General features: G+C 49.2%; 1 pseudogene; it reads right to left on the bottom strand.

Moving 5' to 3' along the window:
- Positions 1 to 11722: 11722 nt before the first annotated feature.
- On the bottom strand, positions 11723 to 11884 carry LOC144095710 (U2 spliceosomal RNA; annotated as a pseudogene).
- Positions 11885 to 13691: the final 1807 nt, after the last annotated feature.

Below are 13691 nucleotides of genomic sequence, written 5' to 3'. Positions count from 1 at the left end.
GACTTGCAGATTGAGGCGCCGCCTGGAAACGCTAATTCAAGTTAGTGTTGCCGCCTAACTTGCTCGTGGTAATTCATTTTAAGCAATCCTCAGCAGTATTTTTTTTTTTACTGCGCGCGTGGGGCGAAAATTTCTTATTTTTAAAACTGTAATGGCTTTACAACGGCTTTTTTTTTTAGCCACGTAGCATGTGGAAAGCTTTGACCAGTTTTCTGTTTAAATGTATTGCGCAAAAATAATGTTTCTTTAGATACTCTGTTGCAGGACTGCAGAGCATTTCTCAAGCATTTTCTGCTACCGCCCACTGAGCTCAAAGGACGTAGAATTTCCTCGGACCACGCTCTTCCTCCACCACTCTATGCCCTCCAGATAGTAACTAGCCGTCGCATGGCGGCAAACGGGTCGCTTTCTTGAGCGCGGAAGCAGCTGCTATTTGAATGACGATTTGTTCGGATATTGACGCTACACAAGTTTAATGTCCAGGTTTCAAATTAATCGTAGCCGTTTCGAAAAGTTTTAGTTTGTGTAAACTTCTCGGCATTGCATGACTTCATCCTGCGTATATTTTTGTAAGGTATGGGTTTGACACAAAGCGCACAGAAATACAGGGGCGAATGAAGGGGACCAACAAGCGCTCAATTTTGATTTTCAATGTCGTTGCATTGTGCTACATTCGAACGGTATAGCGTATATACGCGACTATGGGCCACGCTCGTGTATGGTTCGCTCCTCCAACTTGGTAGACGAGTTTGGGGGGGGGGGGGGGGGGGGGGGGGGGAAATCATCAAAGAGCAACTGCATTTCACTTGCGTATTATTATCTTTGCGCGGAACACTCCTTCGGGAGCTGCCAGACATGATAGCTGCCTGCTAGTACCGTTATCATCTTCCAGCATGAACCGTTGTGCAGCTGTGTGCCATTTAAAACAGAATTCAGAAGCCTGTCTGTGTAGCGATTTCCGACCACGAAGTGACGCTGAAAGGACGCCTTGAGCATCACTTCAGCTCGTCTGCTCGCGGATTTTGAATTCGTAGCATGCAGTGAGCCCGGACGTTGTTGCTAAAAGCTTTAAAAGGACAAAAACTTCGAGCACAATGAATGGAACCGAAGATGACTTCATTGATGGGGGTGGTGAGGCCGGGCACGAGCAGCAATGACAGCGATCGCGATGAACCTTAAAGGCGCACTTAAATGGTTTTGATGGCCATATTCTAAAGCAGCAAATCTGTAGAAATGGTCTTTAGTTAGCAGTATTCGAGTCAAATGTGAAATATCTGCGTGAACTCTATAATTTACAAATAAATTTTAAAACTTGCTGCACGCAACTTATTAGGGTGACACCTCACCGCGTGTTTTTTTGTCGCCCCAACTCTGCTGACGTATAGTGGGCAGTCAGGACGAACCCCTCTATTGGGCGTGCCCAAGTGATGTGGACGGGATGGGGCGCTGCGGTGTGCAGTCTCGACCTGTTTTCTTTCTTTTACATAATGTTCTTCATTCTTTTACATAGTATTTTTACATAAGGCTCTTTTACACTAGGATTACACAATGCCCCCATGACTGATGAAGTTTCGACTGAGTCAAATGCTTTCTCGTAGTATATAAAGGCCATATATAGAGGTTTGGTTACACTCTGGGTATTTCTCTATCGCCTGACTGATAATGTGATTATGATCTATAGATATTGTTGAGTACCCTTTACGAAAGTCTGCCTGATCATTTGGTTGACTGAAATCTAAGATTGACCTCACTATATTAACGATTACCTTAGCACATTGTAGGCAACGGACAGCAAGCTGATCGGCCTGTAATTTTTCAAGTCCTTGACGTCTCCTTTCTTATGGATTAAGATGATAGCGTTCGTCCAAGCTTCTGGTCCGCTCGAGGTCTTAGGGCATTGCGTATACAGGGTGGCTAGTTTTTATAGCACAATCTCCCCTCCGTCCTTAAACACATCTGCTGTTACCTGATCCACACCAGTTGCTTTCCTCTAATTTTCATTGTTCCTAAAGCTTTCTTTACTTCCTCTTTCGTTACTGGCGGGATGTCCCAGCGTTGTGCGCCGCTGCCTCTCTCATTAACGTCCTGGTTACATTGGCTGCTGTATAGATTTCTAAAGAACTCTTCTGCAATTGTAACTATCTTATCCATATTGCTAATAACATTGCCCTCTTTGTCTCTACATCTGGTTTTTGCCTATGCCTAATTTCCTCTTCACCGCTTCTAGTCTACCTCCGTACTTTACAGCATGCTCGATTCTTTCCATATTAAACTTCCTTAAGTCGGCTACCTCGCGCTTATTGGTTAACACTGATAGCTCTGCCAGTTCTATTCCGCCTGAGGGGTTGGACGCCTTCATGCTTCGGCGCTTCATAATCATATCTTTTGGCACCTGAGATAGCTTGCCGGTACCCTGTCGAACCAACATATCGCCTACTTCTACTGCGCATTCCGTAATGGTGGCTGTGAAATTATCGTTTATTGTTTGAACATTAACGTCGTCGTTCTCAGTTAAAGCCGAATATCTGTTCTGCAACGATATCCTGAATTCCTCTACTTTCCCTCTAACCACGAACATCGCTGATGGGCTTCCGCCTCACTATAGTTTCTTCCGTTCCCTCTTCAAGTCTAGGCTAATTCGAGACCGTAGCATCCTGTGGTCGCTACAAAGCACCTTTCCGAGGACCTCCATAGCCTGCAATATCCTGCACGACGCCAGGGTGAGCGCACAGTATGAAGTCTACCTCATTTTTTATCTCCCCATTGGGGCTCTTCCACGTCCATTTCCTGTTTTCTCGTTTGCGGAAGAAGGTATTCATGATCCGTAAACTATTTCTCTCTCCGAACTCTACTAAAAACTCCCCGCTGCTAATCATGGAGCCTATTTCATAGTCGCCTACTGCCTGGTCTCCAGCCTGCTTCTTGCCCACTTTCGCATTGAAGTCGCCCATCAGTACAGTGTACTGTGTTTTTACTTTGTACATTGCCGATTCCGTGTCCTCATAGAAACTTTCTACAATCGATCTAGGTGTAGACGGGTATAGGCCTGTACCACCGTCAGTTTGTACCTCTTTATTGAGCCTAACTACGACAGCTGCCGCCTTCTCGTTAATAGTGTAGAATTCCTCTATGTTGCCAGCTATATCCTGATTGATGAGGAATCACACACCTACTTCTCGCCTGTTCGCTAATCCACGCTACCATCGTACGTTACCGCCCTTTAGCACTGTATACGCTTCATCTGTCCTCCTAACCTCACTAAACCCCATGACATCACATTTAATGCCCGCTTGTTCCTATAACAGCACTGCTAGACTAGCCTCATCTGGATAAGGTTCTAGCGTTAAACGTTGTCAGGTGCAGTTTCTATGCAATGGCGGCCAGTCCGGACCCAGAGATTCTTAGCACCGTCCGCTGCATGCGTCACAAGTTTGACCGCCGCCTTTGTCAGAAAAAAAGCACATTAAGGGTTTATCTATGATAAAATCATGCACACTGCCTCACTCCTGAGACGGAAACATTGCTAGCGAAAATGTATGCGTAGGACCCTTCGTTTCCAGTTTTTATCTTGTAGGAATTCGGGGGTTTCCAAATTTAGGTTTGGGTAGAAACCGGATTATTCGACAGAAATTTCGTAACTGTGTTTTTTTTTTCTGGGGGGGGGGGGGGGGGGGCAACTTTTTCTACCAATATATATGTAGTTATTAGCGGACGCTGCTTCTCGCTACATAATATTGTCTATTTGCCCTCATTACTTTCATAAACAGTCCAGTAATGCGAGTATATGCACCAAGAAAGTGCTTTCGACATTTTTTTTTTGTTGCAACTATTTCGTCAGGTACATTACCATCATGCGCAGAACTACCGTGTTTCTGCCAGACTTTCCTTTGTACATACACTGTGGAAACTTTGAACTGAAACGCGCCCGAGTTTTGGAACAGGACGTTTGTTAGCGCGGTTAGCGGTAACAAGTTAAGCGTCCTATCAGTGCCTGCGTTCTGTCTCCTAAGACTTAGTTTTCGAACTTATTCACGGATTAAACTATGCCGTGGATAACAAGCATCAAAATAGATTTGAAATCATCGGCTAACCCAAAATCCCACTCCAGAAAAGTTACAAGACGTCCGGTAGTTTCCATGCGGTGCGTTCAGCTTTGCACACTGGCAAGCTGCACTTTAGAATGCTTTTTCGTTGAGAAATCTAGTGTAACTCGATTTTTAATAATTCAATTAGGAGTACACTAGAAGCGGGTAATATTAGGTTTTACCCGAAAACGAAGGTATGCGATATGCTCAAGCAGCAATGCCCGCAGACTCATGTACATTCGAAAAAAAAAAAAAACTCGACACAGAATGGCTACCAATGGCTATGGGTCCAATGGCTACGGGTCCAAAAACTGTTTTGTATTTGGAAAGAAACATAAATAAAATCCTTGAATTGAATTGAATTGAACACTGCTCATTAATGCCCAACTATGTATTGTGTACAACCAGATGTTCGCCTAACGCGGCGCCGCCGCTACTCGATGTCGAAGCGCTTTGGTCGAAACGAGGCACATATGCGAAGCCATGGGCGGACGGTCCGCTTCGCTAGACAGCCAAATGCGCCGCGCAGACTCTTCACGCTTCGATGCTTCACCGTCGAGCGATCGCTGAATCAGACACGAGTACACGGATTGGGAATACCCAGGCGGAGAAACTCTGGAATGACGCGAGGCCGCGCAGAACGCGAGGTGTGCGTCACAACAGCGACGCCGGTCGAATGGACAGAGGCGCATACAGTGGTGGCTTCTGGTGGCGTCGAATGGAAGGTCACCACGCCATGCTTTGCGCGCGCCCGCCGGGACTGCAGCTACAAGGACCAAAGTCGAGGCGAAAGCAGCATCCATGTTACCAACGCTACTCCGGCCCCACAGCTGCCAGTCTGGGCGTCGCCTTCTGGACCGGCTATATGTACAACACGACCATCACATTGAGGAAACGGTACGAGTGCCCGAACTATGTAGAGGGGCTACTGATCCGGAGTTCCCGGGTTCAAACCCGACCGCGGCGGCTGCGTTTTTATGGAGGCAAAACGCTAAGGCGCCCGTGGGCTGTGCGATGTCAGTGCACGTTAAAGATCCCCAGACGGTCGAAATTATTCCGGAGCCCTCCACTACGGCACCTCTTTCTTCCTTTCTTCTTTCACTCTTTCCTTTATCCCTTCCCTTACGGCGCAGTTCAGGTGTCCGCCGATATTTGAGACAGATACTGCGCCATTTCCTTTCAGCAAAAAAACCAATTATTATGGAGAGGCGCCTTCCATGTTCAACGCCTTTCTACCAAAATTGACAGAGAAGACCACAATGAACGGCGTCAGGCGTGGGGAAATGCCCTGCACCCGCATTATGGCTCCGAACACTGCGTTTTATACGCAGACGTTGCAGGCCCACACCCTTCCAGGGGAGGACAATTCACGGCCGCAGTCATTCACGAGGAAAGACAGGTGGACGGCTTCACTTTTAAGGCCCCTAGCGCAATTAACCCACAAGGAGGAGGTAGCAATCGCCCTGGCTGCATCTCACCCTCAATCTAAATTCATGTTATCCGACTCGCGAGCAGCCTGTCGGAATTATGAGCAGGGCTGGATAACGCCTACAACGCAAGGAACACTTCGAAGAGCAGCTCGAGATCAGGACCCCACGATCCGATTTCTTATTTGGACTCCAGGCCACCAGGGTTTACCGGGGAACGAGGCCGCCAACTCGGCCGCCCGTGCACTCACTAACCGGGCTCCCGACGTAGATCCTGCCGATCTGGAACAGGACACATGCTTTATTTTAGCATTCAAAAATATATCCGCTCATATGACACGCACCGTCAGTACCCGGCTCCTTTCAAGGGGCTAGGGAAAGCGGACGAGAGAATACTTCACTAACATTCCACTGCGCCCGGCAGTACTCAAACATTTCGACCCTTCCTTCTCTGGCCTCAGCTCTTTCTGTGGCGAGGTGGCTGACACCTTCCACATGGTCTAGGCATGCCAGCAAAATCCTTCTCTCCCACCCGTAACCCATTCCCCTACCCGAGGGGACTGGGAGGCGGAGGCCTGCCTAACGGCCCAACAAGGCCATGGTTCAGCGAGCTCGAGTGGCAGTTCAGACCAATGGGGTCCCTGAATAAAGGACTCCACTATATTATTGTAAGGGGAGTGGTCCACTGGAGGCTGCTTCCCTGTCAACCTATCTGTAAATATTACTAAATGTTTTTCACCACCACCACCACCACAGCTGCCAGCAGTTGCTGCGTGTTTGCTCCCAACTACACGGTGATGATCATCGGACTGCTGCAGTCACATCTTTGCATTTAACGCTATATTGTAGAACATGTGTGATTGTGCGACTGTCGCACATATACTCCGAAAAACTCAAACCAGTGCTCACTCCCCCCCCCCCCCCCCCCTCGGGTTAAAGTATATCTCTACGGATTTCGCTTCGGCCACCCCTGGCGCTCCCTGTACGCCAATAGGGAGCTTTACAACTAGGGGACCCTATCGATTAAAGGGATAGAGGATTAAAAATGACAGAGGCCAGTGCGCATGCGCAGAACAATATAACGACCCTAGGGTTATTGTGCGCATGCGCACTGGCGCCCCACTGTTTCCCTATGCCACTAATCGATGTGGACCCCCTATTCTAAAACTCACTAATCTCGAACACTTTAATTACCTCTGTCCGGTCGCCATCACATACTGACACTTCCCCAACCGGAATCATCCATCCTGGCGTGCCTGATGGCGTAGTGCTAACGGGATGGCCAACTTGTATTTAGCACGCCATGTTACACGGTCGTCACGCTGGATGGGCACTGGCGAAAACTCCACTCAATTTTTATTCTCAGTAAAATTAGATTTTCCCCTCCTCTGTGCCTATGTACGTTTACACGGCAGCAAAATACGTATTGATTGCTAAAAAATTGGATATAAGTATGGATCGAGCATCGATTCAAACCTATGACTTCAGTAATGAAAAGGACTACGAGGTCACCGTTCGGAACTGAATGAGGGTAGGTGGGAAAAATGTATTGACGTCATCGCAGTTGGCAGTAAAAACAGTTGGTGGTTGAAAACCTGCATTTCATTTTGTTGTTCATAAAAACTGCGTTTTCGGCAAGTAGCCTTTTTGCCATTACTACGTGGTAATCTATCGATAATTATCGATAATCTATCGGTGTTCCTCTAATGTGCGTCCAAAATAAAGTGTCACACTATTAGCCTACACATTGTTCGGCGAGGCTTGTGAAAGACGTTGCAGGTTTTTCACTTCAACGAAATTTGGATTGCGGCGTTGACACTCCCGAGAATGGGTGCAGTATGCTCGCGTGGTCAAGAAGGGCCCTTGTAAGAGAAGATATCTGGGATTTTTTTTTGTTTTTCAGTTTTACTCATATGGGACAATCTTATGCATGCACAGAGGATAAGAAAGGAGTGCCATGTGGCGATATAATGGCGTCAAATATCAGAGAGAGAGAGAGAGAGATAGGGGTGACCGAATAGAAAAGAGGTGGCCATTCCCACACCACTTTTGTATTGCGGGTAGAAAGTAGAGCCAATGATATGTATATTGGTTAGTTTATGGTGTTTAACTTCCTTAACCTCCCGAAACGACTCGGGCTTTGAGGGACGCCGTAGTGAAGGTCTCCAGAAATTTCCACCACCTGTGGTTCTTTAACGTGCGCTGATATCGCACAGTGCACGGGCCTCAAGAATTTCTCCTCCATGAAAATTCGACCGCCGTGGCCGGAATCGAATCCGCATCTTTCGGATCAGCAGCCGAGCGCCATAACCACAGCCACCGTGGCGGCATAGATATGTATATAAAAAATCGATAAAGTACATAGTCAAAAAGAAAAGAGCAGGCTAATTTTTTTAAAATGAAAGGTGAAACGGGTTGGGGAAAGTCTCAAGGAAAGAGGTAAAAATTGGAGAAGGCACTTACGCTGCGCCTTAAGCGTATGACGCGATTGCGCACTGCTTTAATTCCCAGACATTCCGTAGGAAAACAGCGCAAAAAACACAGGACTAAGAAAGAGACAGACTCGAGCGCTCGAGTCTGTCTCTTTCTTAGTCCTGTGTTTTTTGCGCTGTTTTCCTACGGAATGTCTCACCAACTTGCCCAACAATTCACCTTGACGCAGTTCCCAAACATGCAGAAGGTCGTTCTCTATTTTATATTCATAGGTCCCTGGGAGTCCTCACACCCCTCCTGGCGCAGGTGCAGCGGTTAAGCTGTGCGCCACAGCTCTGCGATGGCAGGTGCTCCCAGCGGTGGGCCTTATGTGAACCAGGTTGCTCTTCCCGAGCGACCAATCGTTAATTTCACTGCCACATGGTACGGCGGGCAGTTTGCTCACTGTCCGGTGGGCAGGTTGTGATGGCGTCGCAAGGTCACGTGACCTGGGCAGCCCACCTGCCTCCTAGGTTGCTGTCTCGAAACCATCTGCCAGAGCCGTGCGCGTGATTTTTCGCTCACAACGCTGACGCCGACAACGCCGTCGCGTTAAAAGAAAGAAGATGCAGATTTTCCCCACCAGCAATCCGGCGGCAAATGGAACGGACCCGGCGCCTCACCGGCTTTTGTTGGAGCGACGCATTGAACTGGAGTAGAACCAGCCATTAAGCCTACTCATATAAATAGTTGAAACTAGCTGTCACGTTAACGTGGCACGAGTCAGCGCACCTTATACTGTGCCGGGCAGAACGAATTTCGATATAGGTGCGGGTCACCCGATGTGCTCCGTGGAAAGCATGCACGAAGAGTCCGGCCCTCAACATATTTGGCGGTCTGTCGAGACAAGGGAAACACACAAGTGGTAACGGCTTCAAGAAATGCCTTGAGAGATATGGCTGCATGACGTGCATGTTCACTTTCTCCTCCCTTTTCCGCCATGGATGCATACGTAACTCAAAATGCAGGTAAATCAGAATGAGTTGGTGAAGGTTTAAATATTGCACTTATTGCCGTCCATCTCTGCATTGCTTTCTCATAATCTGCAATATTTGCTGGTCTGTAAGCAGTTAATAATAAAAACAGCGTTGCAATCCCCAGCTGGCTTGGAGTATGCGTTCATGCTTCGCGGCAAAACATTCGCAAGTGGTTCCATCTGGCGCTGTATATTTCAAGCGCGCCCAGATGTGGCTGCGAGTGGCGGCAGCTGGTGGCGTTTTAGAGTACAACCTTTCTGATGTCTCCACAACCCCCCGAAAGGTGTCCGGCTTAAAAGAAACTGATGACTTGAAGCACTGTCAACGAGTCTATTATGAATTGAAGTACGCAATCCTTGAGCTCGCAGCCCGCGTCGTGTGCTGTGCGATGTCATTGCACGTTAAAGATCCCCAGGTGGTCGAAAGTATACCGGTGCTGTCCACTACGGCACCTCTTTCTTCCTATCTTCGTTCACTCCCACCTTCCTCCCGTCCCTTACGGCTCGACTGAAGTGTCCACCGAGGAAGCGAGACTGTTGCTGCGCCGCTTCTTTCCCTCGGGAAACCGCCCATTCTCACCTCGCGTCGCGCGCTGAAGCGGGCTCGGCAGAATCTTTGGAAAGTATCAGCATCGCTTCGTTCCGCGCAGCCAGCCCTCTCCTTGAGGATGGCGGGCGCTAATTCGCCCGTCGCCGTCTTTCCGCTGTGCGAACGGGGTTTGGTGGTTTTGCAGTGGAACTGCCGGAGCTTTCTCCAGAAGAGAAATAACCTTCTTCAGTACCTTTCCGCCTGTGCTGTGCCACGCGATGAGATCCTCTTGCAGGAGTCCCGGGTGCCATCACCCCGCCAGACTACGTAACGCACACTGCCCGCACCAACGCTGAGAGGGACCATCTCCCGACTGCCTTGATGCACAAATCTCATTTTGGGGTCGAGCTAACTCTTGACGGCCAGGATGTCCCGCACGTACTTATTGAGTTCCTACCCACTCCCGGTCGCCGCGCAGGGGTCCGAACTCAGCCTATCCGTTTCCGTAATATATACAGCCGCCCGCGCGAGCGTAACATGCGGTTCGACTAAAGCCCCTCAATGGACTTGAGGGGCTTTAGGTTCGACGCCGTCTTCGGCGCGGCACTTTGCAGGAGCCACATGCGGCTTCAATGACCCTTACCCTGCGGGTGGGTAACCGGCTCCAGACTACAAGAGCAGGCTTTTCCATACACTCATTCAGACCCAACACCTAAGCCTCCTCTCTGATCCCCTTGCCCCAACTCAAATCAGTAACAGCGTGATCCGCGACATCTGCCCTGACCAAACCTTGTACCGAGGACCCCACACGTGTGCGTGGACGAACCCGCAGGAGCGTCTGGGCGCTTGTCTTTGTGTATCTTCCTGTGGTCCTTGTCTTTTCGCGCTGTTCTTCTTGAACATGGCATACCAACTCGCCCAAGCATCAGTCCTAATGGGCAGAGACACCTGCATTATCTCTACTGCCCTCAAAATTCGCTATTTCTATGTAGAGGAACGCTCGATTACGCTCACCAAATGGCCGGCGCTCCGCGAGCACCCTACCTCACCGCCAGCTGATTCCCTGCGCGATTGGGTGCAAGACCTTACCCGTAGGCTCTCTGGGCTGAACTAGACTGTTAAAGGGGCTCTGAAACGCCTTCCGAGGAGAGCACATTAACTCACTTAATCAATGCGCTGTGTTCCCATGAAAACCAGAGCCAAATAATACACTTCTACACGCAGCAGACGACCCACAATCACGCGTCAAAGTTGGCGAGCCCTTCCCGGCGACGTTTTCATACTCGCACCCTCCTCCGTCCCCCGCATCTGCATAGACAAGGTGAGAGGTGGCCATTGGTTAGATTCTTTCAGACGTCAGGCAGCTACCGTGGCCGCGGCCAATAAGCAGCTTAGCTCCGGCGGGTCGGGAAGCTCCGCTCCCAGAGGGGGGTCGGCGAAGGAGCGCCGACCTTCCAGCGTGCAAAAAGTGACGAGAGCAGAGGGAAAGGCGCGAAGACGCTGAAATTAAAACTTTAACTGCAAATAACTCAGCTTCTACCAACAGCATTTAAATAATTCTTGCTGGACACTATTCGTGAAGCGGCGAGCTTCAATATCCAAGGCATGCCGCAACTTACCGCCCTCCTTACCGCTGACGCTACTCGACAGGAAAACCAACCCATTAGCAACAATTGGCATTCCTTTAGCGACAAGCTTAAGGGCACGCTAGGCAATTCCAGCGCGTGACACCTTCTGCGCCTCATCATACAACCGAGCCAGGCCTAACCAGACCGTGGCCCCGAGGTCTGCCGCCTCCTTCACACAGCCCTCACCGACGACCTCGCACAACTCCCTCCCCTCAACACCCCGAACTACGCTGACTACCAAGGCGATCCCAACCACCTAGAGTATATCTGAACCGCCCTATTACTTTTCGTGAGGTTCGGGCGGCGCTCGCCGACAGCCGTCGCAACACCACTCCGGGTTCCCATACCGTCCATTACTCCCTACTCCGCAATCTTACCGAGCACGACCTCGAGCAAGTCACTTCGTTCCTGAACGCGGTTTGGGAAACGAAGGTCGTCTCATCTTTGTGGAAGGTTACATAGATAGATATATTGTTGCCAGGAAGAAAGAAAAAAAAAGTGCACAGGCCTGCTCACTGGCTCAAGACGAGCCACAATCGCTACCACGTGCCGATAGTAGGAAAGTTGAAAGATGGGATAGAAAGACAGGATAGTAAAGACGCGCTAAAGACAAGGCCGATCCCGGAGGTAGTGCAATACCGGGCCAACCGGTGGCGGGAGTGAAGCATCCTTCAAACTCTCCGCCACATTTCCAAAAATAAGTCCAATTGGACCCGTAACAGATACTCTACGGGGTCCGGACATGCGCTGCCATTTGTGGAAGGAGCCACTGTAATTCTTTTTACAAAGCCTGGCAAAGCCCTTTCTCTAGACAACTAACTCCCTCCGATCCCCAACCGTCCGATCTTCCTCATGTATTGTATAGGCAAACTCAGTGAATGTCATCCAAATCCGGCTCTTCAAATTCCTGCATAATAACAATAATAATTGGTTTTTGGAGAAAGGAAATGGCGCAATATCTGTCTCATACATCGTTGGACACCTGAACCGCGCCGTAAGGGAAGGGATAAAGGAGGGAGTGACAGAAGAAAGGAAGAAGAGATGCCGTAGTGGAGGGCTTCGGAATAATTTCGACCACCCGGGGATCTTTAACGTGCACTGACATCGCACAGCACAAGGACGCCTTAGCGTTTTTCCTCCATAAAAACGCAGCCGCCGCGGTCGGGTTCTAACCCGGGAACTCCGGATCAGTATCAAATTCCTGCACGAAACTCACTTCTTGCCTGACACCCCGCACAGATGCCGCGCGGTAATTTCCACGCAGGACGTTGTCCTCTAACTCCACTACGAGATTCTTGACTATCCTTGCTCAGCTCAACCTCACGTCGTTTTCGCGATTGATCTCAAGGGGGCGCCCGATTGAATTCGCAGCTACCTGTGCCATCGCATCGGTGACAGGGTTAAAAGGAGAGACATGAGAGAGGCCTTTGCCCTGCAGTGGGCGTAGTCAGGCTGATGATGATGACGATGATGATGATCTCCGTTCAGACCGGACCTCGTTTTCCAAATGTGGTACCCCTCAAGGGTCGGTCCTGTCTCAGGCCCTCTTCAACCAGGCTCTGCACGGACTTGCACCCCTCTTTGACGATGTCGTGATCCATGTTCGTGGACGAGTTCGGGTCAGGAACAGCGCGGCCGGAGATGGAGAAGCGAGAGCCGGAGCGTGCTGAAGAAGGCTGTACAGTTTATTGTACATATTCACAGCAGTCGAGTTCCACACGTGGGGAAAGACGAGCAGTAAGTGCTAAGTCAGTGAGTAGTACGCAGGGCTTAAACCCAGTGGAGTCTCGGCGGATCTTAGACCTCCCACCGGCATTGATGAGGGATCTGAGGCTACCTCGTGCTAAAATATAAAGACTGCATGAATCCGAAGCAGGCAACCATGTTTTATTAATCTTGTCAGTGATGGTCGCAATATCTTTTCTCTATAAGGATAGAATTGGTAGCGCAAAAAACACAGGGACACAGAAAGACAACACCACAAAGACAACACCAGAAAGACAACACCACAAATGTACCAACAAGCCCAAGTTTCTACCCTTCTGAATCTTTTCTCTATAGTTGCGAAAATTTCCCTGTGATTTTTAGTTTTTAAAATGGACATGTTTTTTGAAACTCGAGACGAAGGAAAAAGTGTTCAGCACTAGACAAAGGCTGAAAGAAAAAGGGAAACCTGTGCCGTCACACCACAAGTCAGTCCAAAGCTGGCCACTAAACTCCAAGGCTACCCGACAACAACACACAACAGCAGATGGCACAGTGTCGGATCATGGGGTGGTTTGTTTCACGTCTGTGTAATAAAGTGAGCAAACAATAACCCTCAAAAATGATTTCTACCTTTTGTATACGTCCATTCTGCCTGCTATCCTTTACTTCCGCTGCCCCAGCTCAGGTGCTTCAGTATCGATTGCAGATGCCGGGGCTAGCAAAAATCTTTTCCTTCCTTGTTCATTATTATTTTTTATAAAACCATTTACTACTACTACTTGTATACGTCATTCACCAACCAGTGCAATCAGGTGCCGCATATGCTTGCCCGCATTACGAATCAGCGCTGCGGGCTTCGCACAGCCG

This window comes from Amblyomma americanum, chromosome 6, assembly GCF_052857255.1.
Source record: "Amblyomma americanum isolate KBUSLIRL-KWMA chromosome 6, ASM5285725v1, whole genome shotgun sequence".
NCBI classification, from domain to species: domain Eukaryota; kingdom Metazoa; phylum Arthropoda; class Arachnida; order Ixodida; family Ixodidae; genus Amblyomma; species Amblyomma americanum.
Note: the sequence above shows the minus strand (reverse complement) of the source record. Positions and strands in the feature narration are given on the sequence as shown.